General features: G+C 46.4%; 1 protein-coding gene across 3 annotated transcripts in view; it reads left to right on the top strand.

The window, feature by feature from the left end:
* Nucleotides 1-9870: 9870 nt before the first annotated feature.
* The window catches only part of PKHD1L1 (PKHD1 like 1), a 314599-nt gene continuing 312525 nt past the window's right edge, over nucleotides 9871-11944 (top strand). For all 3 annotated transcript variants that reach the window (XR_015050730.1, XM_085852211.1, XM_085852212.1), the window contains exon 1: nucleotides 9871-10002. The gene's annotated coding sequence lies outside the window, so the exon portion shown is untranslated. The remainder of the gene's footprint in view (nucleotides 10003-11944) is intronic.

The following is an 11944-nucleotide window of genomic DNA, read 5'->3' as shown; positions in this document are numbered from 1 at the left end:
CTGATGGTGAGCGTGCGTACTTCTTGGCTATCCTGCCGTGATGTGGCGATTGATTGCTTTGTAACAACTGAAAACATTTTTTTTACTCATTGTAATCATCTAATTTATTTTGATTTCCTAACTGGAGATGTCCCCACAGCGAATTGAGCTGCAGTATCACCATCGAAGGTTGAAGAGCGCTCGCTTGAGTGGTTTTACCACCTTAGCAAGCACTCCAATGAAACAGTTGAAGAAATTTTGAAAAACGTTCTATATAAAACTTCTTTTGTTTTATACTTCTTTTGTTTTTGTTTAACTTCTTTTGTATGTATCAATCTATGCCGAAGTGATGGGCCATATAAGGAAAGATCATACAAAAAGGGGAAAGGTGGTGTAAAATAAAATTGCACTGTTTCAGTGTGCGAACCACCGCCCAAGATACCGCATGTCGATCGATATATTCAGTGACAGTGCGAATGTTGTAGAGCGCTCGCCAAGTGTCTCAAGCACTCTAAAGAAAGGGTGATAACGACCGGCTGGCTTGGCAAACGATTAGTGATCACTGATCGGTCATACAAATACCATGCACCCAGAGACACCCAGAATGTCAAGCGATGTCCGAATTCGACACATGAACAGTTTTTTTTTTAGCAGTTGGAATAACTGCTGAAATCAATTAAGAAGTTTGAATTTTGAAATTGGGCTGAGATTAAGAGATTCTGGAGGTTATGGCATGTAAGGAAATGAAATAAAGCCACAGTGTCCTTCACGAAAAGAATGCAAGCTCTCCCCAGCACCATGGTCAAATTCCAAATTATTCCAAGATGCAGCAGAGGCCGCACCCTCAGCCAATAATGCTACCCCGCAGCCAATGATGCTACCTCGCAGCCTTGGGCTGCATAAGAAGGAAAAGGTTGGCAGTTGGGTATAACTCGTAAAAAGACAAATCATCATGGAAATATCCATAGATCATTTATGATATATAAAGAACGTCCTGGAAAATTACTTATCAGTAAACACGTCACTTGTTTGTCTAAGGTCACTTTGTTTATTTATTTATACATTCGAATTAGTCTACGTGTTGTAGGTAATATTAGTTAACAACACGTCATGGTCCATGACATGGTTAATTCCAAAACAATTCAGGATCCATTTGCCTTCGGCTTCACCTTGTAGCCAAACGGTATGTTGTATTGAAAAAAGTGGAGGAATCAGAAGAGAGTAATGGAGCACGTATTAACCAACTGTGGGAAAAGGGAAACCATGGGGGATGCGAGATAACAAGGACAACAAGGAAATCCAACACAGGTGGAGGCCATTCAGCCCATCATGCCTGCGCAAACAGCACACCAACCCAAGATCATTTTAATTAATGAAAGAAAAATATATTTTTGTATTTTTTTTTGTTGTTTTTGTAGTTTTTTTTGTACTTTTTTGTTGTAATTTTTTTTCTTTCTTTTCTTCCTCTTGGAGGGGGCATGGCTTGATTAAAAACACGCATCAACCACACAACCCCCTTAACAACACCCCCACCAACAGCACTCGGTACACAATCACCCATCAATACTCAAACTACCTAAAAGTATTATCAACATCCCCATACCCCTCTATCTCCATAACTTCCAGGTACCTATCTAATTCCAATTTAAACTTATGTACTTTTTCTGCTGCCACTAACTTTCCAGGGAGACCATTCCATACATTACCTACTCTCTGAGTAAAAGTCCCCTGCCTCACTACCGTCTTAACTCTCTACTTTATTCTCAAGCTATGGCCCCTGGTTCTATCACTATCTACTCTGTTGAATAATAATTCATCTGTATTTATATTGTTGCGGAAATGGGCCCTTAGTGTGTTATTAAATATAGGATTAGCCTAGATCCCCCCCTTAAAATGCATGTTTAGCCAGGTTGTTTGGTAATCGGACGTTACATGTGTGTCGGGAGGTGTAGCACGCTGTCCAGTGTTCATACAGTGGTGATGTACCGAGAGGCGCCTTCTTTTTCCTTCCCCCCTCTTAACGAGCCCCCACCCAGCACCCTGACGGAGTCAGTCAACAGGATGTGTCAGCAACCCAATGGCGGAGAGCTGCTGCAAACTCAAACGATGGACCAATCACGGGTCCCCAGGGGTGGTCCGAAAAGCCCGCCCCAAAAGCCAAGAGGAACTGCTTGGTCCGGTCTGGATCTGCTTTATGAGGAGTGACTCGACGAGCTGTTCCTCCTTGGCGATGGATCCAGCGTGCAGGTCGTCCCCAGGTTGATCCTGAGTCCAGCCACGGGGCCTCTGACTGTCCTTGCTCCCTGCGCAGCTGGACCACGTCTTTTCATCACGTCAATCCGCCTGCGGAGCCGAAGACCCGGATTTGGCCTGGTCTGGTGTACAGGCCAGGCCTGGATTCTCATACTGGACCTTGTGGGGAGCCAGCTGGAACAAAGAGTGGCTTGTTTGAGGAAAGATTGACATGCCTGGTAAAAACCATGCAGAGGTTCCATGGGGCTGGTGAAGAGATTTTGATGTTTTGTTTAAATTGTTGGAAATAAACGATTAGGGCAGTATGGAGGAGGCCAGTGGACGATGGACGTAGTGACAAATTGATTGGGGTTTGACAAAAAAAGGGTATCAGTTAAATTTGATGAACAAGTGGGATCCGAAGGACCGGTGTGTTTTTGTTTTCACATAAACGTGAAAGGTGTTGGATGGTGTTGTGGACTGGGTGTGTGGCACTGTGGAATGAATCACTAAAGTGTTTGGGGTGAATGGCGTGTTTGTGTGAATGAGGAGAGTGAGTGCGAACAATGTACGTACCCTGTCGGTAGGAGTCTCCTAACCAAGTTAGTGTATGTTAGGGGGACTTAGAGGATTTGACATGGATTCTGGCTGCTGTTCCATCGTGCAGGCGGACTGCTTGGGGTAGATGCAGGCCAAGGTATGGTGGTACTGGCTGGGAGTGTGACGTGGTATTGGAAGTTGGTGAGTCGGGAGAGGGCACCAGGGCTTTGGGGGCTCCTGGCAGGTGAAGGCTGCCAGAGATGCTAGGAGAGCACAGTAGGTTTTAGTGCCAGGAGAGCACAGTAGGTTTTAGGAGAGCACAGTGTGGGGGCTAGAGAGCCACCCCTTATTTAGGAGCACCAGAAGCACTCTCAGGTGAACGCCGAGGTCGCTGGGTATCCCCCACCCCCTATTGGAAGCAGGCAAAGAGGCCGAGTAGTAGTCACTCTCCCCAGCCAGCGAGTTATGCCTGGCACCACCAAATGAAAAAAGACAAATAAGGGCCTTGCCCAGGTTTAAAAAAATGGAACAGTGTGCCAGGTTGGGAAAAATCGGTCATTGTGATCACTCTTGCCATAGCGGGTTTTGTTTCATTGTTTAGAGCTAAAAGTAAATGGTTCGGTTCGATGAACTCTCCTCCGCACCATTCATATGTGACACCTGGTACGAGTAGTGTTGATGGGAAAATTTGTTAACAAGAGCCAGGCTTGGTTACCCTCTCCAAGTGCCAGAGAGGCCACCAATGTGTCATGAGTACACACCCACGAAGATAACATTTGATTCAGAAACACCATCCTGTCTGCTAAAAAAAAAAAAAAACTTATTAAGAAGACCATCCCAAAACGAGTCAGGCAAGGAAGGTTAAGGGTACACTCCATCTCACCTGGTCTGGGGTCATCACACCCACTTGTGCCCTCAAGAACGCCTCCAAACTGCATTTGCTTACCATCGATATCACCGTGCCACCATTGCTGTGCCACCTGCTGTCCAATGCAGGGCTTGTTGCCTGCTGCTACTCGTGAGTAGGCTATTGCGGCCGGGAAGTCATTTTGTGGGCCATATGGGCCGAAGGATTTTTGTGGGCCATTGAGGCCAAAGTGCTTTTGTGGGCCATTGAGGCCAAAGTGCTTTTGTTTGGCCGTTGCGGCCAAAGATTCATGCCATTTTGTGGGCTCAGTGGGCCGAAGAACTCTCTGTAAGATTAGGCCACTGGGCTGACTGATCTCACCTGGTGAGAGGCCAATCGGGCCACGAAGTGAGGAAACTCTCAGGGGTGAATAGGCAATACTGCCGGGAGGGGCACAAAGGAGCGAACACGTTGGGGAACTTTGAACCTTTGAATGTCCTGCTCCGATGCAAATATTGGTGTTAAAAGTAAAATTGAATGCCCTCCTGTTCAAATCCATAATTAGAATGTTAAGTAGTGCATAGAGTGTGAATGTGTTTGTTAGATTAGTAATCCGACACACGAGGATAGGGAGATGCCAATCTTACTGTGACACTTTGGTTTTTGGAGTTAAGTGCTTCCCATGTTGTGGGTTAGAGTAAATGGGAGATCTGTGCTGTGCGTTAGACAGGGCCATGACCGTGGGCTGCCCCAAATGGAGGCTCTGAAGAGCCTCAGGAGAAAGGTGGGGGTAGTGTTGCGGAAATGGGCCCTTAGTGGGTTATTAAATATAGGATTAGCCCAGATCCCCCCTTAAAGTGCATGTTTAGCCAGGTTGTTCGGTAATCGGATGTTACATGTGTGTCGGGAGGTGAAGTAGGCTGTCCAGTGTTCATACAATGGTGGTGTACCGAGAGGCGCCTTCTTTTTCCTTCCCCCCTCTTAAGGAGCCCCACCCAGCGCCCTGACCGAGTCGGTCAACAGGACGTGTCAGCAACCCATTGGCGGAGAGCTGCTGCAAACTCAAACAATGCACCAATCACGGGTCCCCAGGGGTGGTCCGAAAAGTTCACCCCAAAAGGCAAGAGGAACTGTTTGGTCCGGTCTGGATCTGCTTTAAGAGGAGTGACTCGACGAGCTTTTTCCTCCTTGGTGATGGATCCAGCGTGCAGGTCTTCCCCAGGTTGATCCTGAGTCCAGCCACGGGGCCTCTGGCTGTCCTTGCTCCCTGCGCGGCTGGACCACGTCTTTTCATCCCGTCGATCCGCCTGCGGAGCCCAACACCAGGATTTGGCCTGGTCTGGTGTACAGGCCAGGCCTGGATTCGCATACTGGACCTTGTGGGGAGCCAGCTGGAACACACCATAGATATTTCGCTCTTGTGCCGTCGACCTTTCAGGGGCTGGACGCGCTGAGGCTGGTGTGTGAGCGATGCTGACAAAGGACGTCGTCCCTGCCATCTTGCCACACGACATGCGCGAGAGGTGCCGATAGGAGTACGAGCGCCATCTTGCCACGCTGCATGCTCGAGCTGGGTGCTCGAATCCGACACCATCGGCTCGTCACGAGCCGCATTCGTGCCTTCGACACTTTTCCTCTCATCCATGAGGCACCACCAAGTACTCCGTGTCTTGTCTGCATGTTGTCCAGGCCTAAGGTTTATTTTGCTCGGGCTCCCTTCGAAACCCGTATCCGTAGCTCCCTAGATAAGGACGGGTTATAGATGAATGATAACGTTATCGTGAATGCTTTGCTTGTGTCGTGTTCCCCGCTGTGTCCCCAATAAATCTAGCTGAGTTATACGAAATTTGCCGCCTTGAATTTATTGGTGCCGCGCTGAAGAACAATCGCTCGATTTGTATTTAAAACCAAACTGGTTACGGACTGTGGCAGACTGCGCTCGGTCTCTGACAAACCCAGTCTGTAGCCGGGGTCTATATCCCCAACTGGCAAGGCACAGGGGTACTTTGGTATCGTGATCTGAGGCGTGTGACCCGAGACCTGTGCCGAACTCGCCGGCGTTATAACCCCTGAGACGGCGGTGCTGTTGAGCGCCGGCGGATTCTTCAACAATATTATCTATACCTTTCATTATCTTAAACATCTCTATCATATCTCCTCGTAACCACCTCCTTTCTATTGAATAAAGCCCTGTCTCCTTCAACCGCTCCTCATAGCTGAGTCGAGCTAGGCCCAGAATCAATCTAGTAACCCTATGCTGAACCCTCTCTATGGCATCTACGTCCTTCCGGAACTGTGGTGACCAGAACTGCACACAATATTGTAGAAGTGGCCCTTACTAAATTCCTGTACAATGTTAACACCTCTTTTGATTTATAATTGATCCCCCTCCTTATCCAGCCTAAAAACAGATTTGCTTTTCCTATAGCTGCCTGGCACTGTGCTGCCTGCTCACCTCCCTTATCTCTTACCACCCCCAGATCCTTCTCCCGTGCGACATATTCCAAAATTACCCCTCGCAACATGTAATCTCTATTTTCATTGTTCTTTCCCATCCCCAACACCTTCCACTTGCTCAGGTTAAATTCCATCTGCCAATCTTTTGCCCAATCTATACAAGTATCAATACTCTCTTGTATCTGTTCACCACCCCCTCTGCTATCCAGCTTACCTGTAATGGGAATATGGGAATATATGTAATGTGAATATAAAACGAATGAAGGATTACATCCACATGCATGTTTTCAGTGGTACAGTACTTACGTTAAAAGAAATTCGAAGTTGTAAAAAAATAACTCCTTCACTTAACAACTCATCTCCAAGTTAATGCAGCCCACTTTCATTCCTTTGTTCTTTCTCAATTTCTTCTTTCCTGTTCCGTTCAACTACAAACAAAAATTTTCCCTGTCCACATCCTCCGAAGGGGCTGGTGAGATGCCCTGGAGTACACACACTCGTCTCTCAGCTGCTTAGCTGGGGTTTGAATCCCGACCCACCTCCAAACCATCATCCCGGTGTTGCACAGGTAGACTGATTCATCAATGTGTGTGTCAACCTGAGCGTCATGTCTAGTGTCATGTGTCAACCTGAGTGTCTACCCGAACTTTCACGGAATTACAGACGTTCACAAACACTACCCGCAGACCGATCGTGAATATGATGCTTGGCATGCTTAAGTTTCAAGGTTAAAATCCAAAAAAACTTGTTCACGTATAAGTAAATAAATTAATATTTAGTAAAACTTTTCCAAATCGGCTTCAACTTTTTGGTTCAAGAAACTTCAGACTGACGCTCGAGGAATTCGAAGTGGCCATCGCCTGATGGCCCAGACTCCTGGATGAGGACAGAGTGCCTGCTGGAATGACATCGTGTCCACAGATGACTCTGCACTCACTAAATGGTGGGTGAAGCCTCCTCATGGCCATTGATATCGTTATCAAGCAGCCACACGTTTGTGCAAACGTCTCAGCTCCTGGTTGTGTCTGGCACAATCCCCTCCAAAAACAACAACCCCAAACATTGTGAAAAAGTGACTATCGTAAAGAAAGAGACAAATGTGGAAGTAAGATAAGCCCATGACTTCAGAAAGCTCGTGCGACGTGACGAAAGCGGTTTGGTGTGCAAGTCTTTCATCACCTTGATACTTTGGTTTCCAGGGTTGAGCGAACTTCGTTTGTGGTTGTGAACAAGACACTTGCTTGGACAAAAGATAGAAATCTTGGGTTTGTCGTTGTGATGCAACACCGGCCTTTGGAGTTCCAACTGACAGTTTTATAGTCATTAGAAACACCCGCTTCCTTTGGAAGCATTGGCAAGTCGGGGTGTGGGTGTTGCGGAAGGAGGTAGTTGTGCCCATGCCCTGACCCTGGGTACTACCAACACAACAAGTGTGAAAAATTTGGTGGAAATCAGGCTAGCCATGTTTTTTCCTACGATTTTCAGATGTCCACACACACAGACAATTGCCTTATTTAATACAGTAGGTTGTCGGGATGTGGACATCTTCAGGAGATGTCACATTGGAGAGCCACGAACTTCCTTCGGTACATCATTGGACAATTCCACCCATCTTTACCTGATCTACTTCTGCAACGACTTGCTTGATGACTCCGATCAATTATTCCCACCTTTTTGTGGGGTTGGTGGGGGGACCTTTACGCCCAAGACTTTCATGAACCGGCTGGCCATGTCTGATGTTTGTCTGGAGATGGAGGAATTTTTAATTTGTTCAGGATACTGGCGATAACTCGCCTCCTCTTTACGTAAGACGCTATATGTGGCTTTTAACGTCTGCCAACTGAGGCTATCAGACGGGACGCCCAGCTTAACATCCATTTGGGGGACGGTGATGAATCATTCTGCCTGTCAGACACCGCGATGACAATTTATAGCACAGTTGAGATTTTAACCCATCCTCGACAGCTTACGGGTGACTGTCTGTACCTCCAACTCGAGGGCCCTGAGCCTAGATGGCCTACCATCCTTGCAGGCCTCACCACGCAGCTTGATGGAGTACCGCCCTCCTCTCTGGGTGAGATCCCCTGCCCCATGCCTTGCTCAGCTCAACGCCATGGAAACCAAGGTCTTCACGATCATTGGAGTCTCACGCAATAAAGCTGATCATCAATGGGTCTGTCACTTCGCCATTTCAGACAGGTCAGTGGTCTCTTCTACCGCCTCCATTCTGGTATTGCATCCTTTGCTCTTTCCGTGCTTTGTGCCCCCACATGTTTCTGCAGGGCACACACGGTCCACCATCAACCCCTTTCTGGTGAATCTATCAAAATCCAGGATCACTGCTCACCTCCACTCATTCGTTCCTCTTTTTTTTCCCACTTGCGGGATCATCTTCCACATTCTCTTCAATCCCATTCTTCCCTGCAGGTTATTCAAAACAGCTGTTCACCAACATCTCAGATCATCCCCAATCCAAAACCATGATCTTTTCTACCCTCGTTAACCCCATACAAATTCCTGCTCCTTCCAAATTTCCAGTTTTCTCTCCTTGGAATTTCCTTCTGTGCCCAACTTGTCCACCCCATGCATCCTCTGTGTCCATCTTGTCCACCCATGCATGCGTGTCTTGCGTCCTGTTTTTAGCTCACCTGGAACGTAGTTCCGGAGAGCTTATGGGATGGCATGTCGTCCGTCCCGTCCACAAACACTTGCAACTTCTTCTCTGAAACTACACACATGATTTCGATGAAACTTCCCCACAAACCTTCATCACCCAGTATGTGCCAAAGTTTGTTCACGGCATGAAAAAAATCGGGCTCGAAAGGGGGCTTTCGGGGGGTTGCTCCCCCAAATAGGTATTTGCTTTCTTCTCAGAAACTACACACACAATCCGATGAAACTTGACCACAACCTTCATCAGCAATGATGTACCAAAGTTTGTTCACTGCATTAACAAAAAAAATCCATTGGGATTTACTTTCTTTGTCTGTTACATATTTTGTGGGTCATCCAGGTCGACCAGTGGTTCCCTGGTTATCTTATCCAGCCGCTACCAGGTGAGCGCCCAGGGGTATTGCCCATATTTTTGTCTATTCCGTCCCGATCGCGTTCAGTGTACTGGTTCTTCCACGAACCTCGACTACGTGTAGAAAAAAAACACCGTTTTTTTCGACAAAACGATGTGTTTTAAAAAATGAAGAAAAGTTATTCGTTACCTCCACCACCGAAGGTGAAGGAGGTTATGTTTTCACCCCTTTCTGTCTGTTTGTTTGTTTGTCTGTGTACAGGATATCTCAAAAAGTTGTCTGGATCTGGGTGAAATTTTGTGGACGGGTTCGGTGTATGACAAGGACAAACTGATTCGATTTTGGTGAAGATCCAGGTCTGGATCTGACTACTGGAATTTTTTCAGTAATTATTCACCATTGAGAGATAAAGGGCCAAAAACAATACAAAACACGATATCTCAAAAAAGCTGCGGACGGGTTCGGCCGAAACTTGGTGGACACGTTGGGTGTGTGACGAGGAAGAATTGATTCAATTCTGGTGAAAATCTGGATCTGGATTTGAGAATTTTAAAAGTGATTCTTCACCATTGAGAGATCGAGCCAAAAACGATACATGGCACGATATCTTTAAAAATGTATCGATTGTGCCCGATATGTTGTCGTGGATCAGGCATTACGTGGTGGAGGTATGCGCTCTACCGAGTGTCCTTCTAGTTTCAATAAATTTCCTGCATGAACAAGAATCTGACTTAGCAAAGTCTGTTTAATTTGAGTCACTGCGTTGTTATTTGCGCGTCAGAGCAAAAAGAAGAATCGAAAGGAGAATGAAGGGCAAGCCCGTGTTTCCGAGCACGTGGGTGTGGTGCTCCAAAGGAGGAACTTTGTTGAGGCTAAGAAGAGCCTGAAAGCGAGAAGTAGCGCAGCACGCATTTCAACCAGGTACGTGAATTGGTCATGCACGCACGCACGCGCCGCGTGCAGGTAGCACACTGGCGGCACGCGCTTCGCGTTTACCTCGCCGCACACGTGTTCTTCACATTTGGTGTACGTATGTACATGATGCGCATAGTCCTTATATCGCGTATCAACTTATATTTCGGATAAACTCTGAACTTTTATCGTCCGTGCATGTGGCTGGAGTTGCTCCAACAGGAAGGTGCCGAGGTAGTGCATGAACCTTCCAACCTTTGAGGTGTGATATTGTGCATGTTCGAATCCCGACAACCTACTGTATTAAATAAGGCAATTGTCTGTATGTGTGGACATCTGAAAATCGTAGGAAAAAACATGGCTAGCCTGATTTCCACCAAATTTTTCACACCTGTTCTGTTGGTAGTACCCAGGGTCAGGGCATGGGCCTGACCCAGGGTCAGGGCACAAGCTGGGACAACTACCTCCTTCCGCAACACCCACACCCTGACTTGCCAATGCTTCCAAAGGAAGCGGGTGTTTCTAATGACTATAAAACTGTCAGTTGGAACTCCAAAGGCCGGTGTTGCATCACAAGCTGGGACGGCTACTCGGTGGAGCGCATACCTCCAACCAGGCTGATTCGTTTATGGTTTGTATCCCACTGCGAGGCCGCATCTGGATTCGCAGCTGAACTCAAATTTAATTGCCTTGTTATTGTCACACAATCAAATCATCCAGCAAGTTTCGTCCGAATCCGTCCATAACTTTTTGAAATACAATATCTATCTTTTTAGCCCCATCACATCACTCAATGGTGAAGAATCGCTTAAAAAAAAAATCGGATCTGGATGGTCACCAAAATCGAATAAATTTGTCCTTGCAACACGCCCAACCTGTCCACCAAGTTTCGTCCGAATCGGTCGATAACTTTTTGAGATATCCTGCTATATGTCGTTTTTGACCTTGCCTCTCAATGGTGAAGAATCACTTCAAAAACTCTCGGATCCAGATCTGGATCTGGATCTTCACCAAAATTTAATTTCATCCTTGTCAAATACCCAAACTGTCCACAACTTTTTGAGATATCCTGTTCACAAAGACAAACAAATAATGAAAAATCACTCACAGTGTGACGCTTGGCAAAGCAGAACAAAGTGCAGGGTGGCCATAAAGTCTGGAAACATAGATCATATTGTGTCAGAGTGGTGAGGGAATGGTAGTATGATAATTTCCATAACTGGATTGGTCGACGTAGCCCTGTGGAGTGGGCTGCACACTCACCTGATCTGAACCCCCTTGATTACTTATTCTGGGGTATGCTGAAGATGCAGGTTTATTCAGTGAAAATCAGACACGAATCATCTGAGGCAACGCATCCCGGATGCATGTGCTGGGATTGATGGAAATGCTGCATTAAAGCACTGCGTTCATTGCAATTTTGCACAGCGCATTGAACTGCATTTCTCATGAGGGACAACACATTGAACATGTCATGTAATGTCATTAAACTTATCATGGATTGTAATGTAATGTCAATAAACCATTTATAAGATACTAGACGACCTGTGAACCAGTTGGGTTCCAGTTGTGACGGAGGTTGATGAAAAAAATCATTTCAAGAAAAAAAAAGCTCCAGCGAACTACACCGCTGAGGTTGTTTGCATCGATCAAATTCTCCCAAAGAGGACTTGACTGAATCGGGAATTGATTTTTTAATAATTTTCTTCGTTGCCCCATTTTAACGAAACTTGATACTGCACACCGCATGAGAATGGTGAGTAAGGTGGGCTGAAAATTTTTGCGCCATCGTCTACCGTTTTGGTTTTATTTCGGGAACATACATACATACAACATGAAAGTTTTAGTAATATATAGATAGATATCCACCCATGTTTCCAGACTTTATGGCCACCCTGTAGAACGGCACTCAGCAGAGCACATATACCTCCGCCAGGCTGAACAGTTTCCG

The sequence above is a fragment of the Eptatretus burgeri genome, chromosome 13 (genome assembly GCF_056783735.1).
Source record: "Eptatretus burgeri isolate ZD-2024b chromosome 13, Ebu_testis_v1, whole genome shotgun sequence".
Classification (NCBI taxonomy): domain Eukaryota; kingdom Metazoa; phylum Chordata; class Myxini; order Myxiniformes; family Myxinidae; genus Eptatretus; species Eptatretus burgeri.
Note: the sequence above shows the minus strand (reverse complement) of the source record. Positions and strands in the feature narration are given on the sequence as shown.